Source organism: Botryllus schlosseri, chromosome 10 (assembly GCF_051294905.1).
Source record: "Botryllus schlosseri isolate E-star chromosome 10, Bs_hap1, whole genome shotgun sequence".
Classification (NCBI taxonomy): Eukaryota; Metazoa; Chordata; class Ascidiacea; order Stolidobranchia; family Styelidae; genus Botryllus; species Botryllus schlosseri.
The window spans coordinates 13,504,077-13,505,183 of record NC_137245.1 but is presented as its reverse complement, the minus strand read 5'-3'; the positions used below and the strand labels follow the sequence as shown (position 1 = coordinate 13,505,183).

Below are 1,107 nucleotides of genomic sequence, written 5' to 3'. Positions count from 1 at the left end.
GTAGGATAATGTGGGATCGATATGGTAACGGCAACTGGTGCATTATGCTCTGCATTAAAAACTTTCGAATTTTATTTAGAAATGAGGCGTTGCTCGGTTGGGGTAAGATCGTAATTTAACTTAGCGTAATGCAAACAATGAAAATTTGGGATGGAAGAAGGGGCAAGCGTACGCGTAAATGGAAGAGAAGGTGACGGAAGATCCCGTATGGGTGTTTGCAGAGTTCCTAATTATAGGAGCAAGTCTCAGTTTACCAGGCCATTTGTTAGATATAGTCGCGTTGCTAAAATTGTAATATGTAATGTTTACTGATCTTCACGGTAGTGGTGAGGTCTGAAATAAAATTGCATTGGCCGGGAATCGAACCCGGGCCTCCCGCGTGGCAGGCGAGAATTCTACCACTGAACCACCAATGCGTTGATGCAGAGCGTAATAGCATTTTAGACTATCCGAAACACTGAAACTGGGTTTGATTCATATTCTCATGTTCGGGTTTATTTTTCCAAACACATCAGAAATGAGAAAGTTCGAAATATATTCCGATTGTAATAGGCTGCTGTGCATTTCAAATTTGCATCACTTGGTTAATGTCAATGACTTTTTGTAACGGAACCGGCTTAACAGAAAATTGACTTTTGTCATTGAATTCGCTTACAAAAATTTTGATTCCCGCCACTATGGACTCTCTTTCAACCTCTTACACACAGCTATTTTGTGAGCAACGTTTAAGTGGCTCTTAATTTAACCCAGTGGTTTTTAAACCCTTCAAAACAAATTCGCCAAACGGTCCCTTGGCAATTTCTTAAATGACTCACGGTCCTTACCAAAATCAACACAAAACAAAACGTTTGATTTTATGGTGTTAATGTTACAGGTTTTGCCGACTTTATTTTGTGGCCAGCTCGTCTTTGTCTGATTGCGTTTATGTGAACGAAACTCTCATATCGTATTCAACCCCCGAAAACGGTGATCTTGGCCCTCATAGGACAATCGGCCTAATCTGTCGAGGACGAGTAATTCAGACCCCTCTTACACAGCTAAATGCAATTTCATCACTACACTTTATACATCCGATTCACAAACGGTGTGAATCACGAACGAACGAGA

The 1,107-nt window shown here is 40.7% G+C and overlaps 1 non-coding gene across 1 annotated transcript; it reads right to left on the bottom strand.

Annotated features, from left to right (window-relative positions):
• Nucleotides 1-345: 345 nt before the first annotated feature.
• Nucleotides 346-416, bottom strand: Trnag-gcc (transfer RNA glycine (anticodon GCC)). The gene has a single exon. It is a non-coding gene; the product is annotated as a tRNA-Gly (tRNA).
• Between the last annotated feature and the right edge of the window lie 691 nt (nt 417-1,107).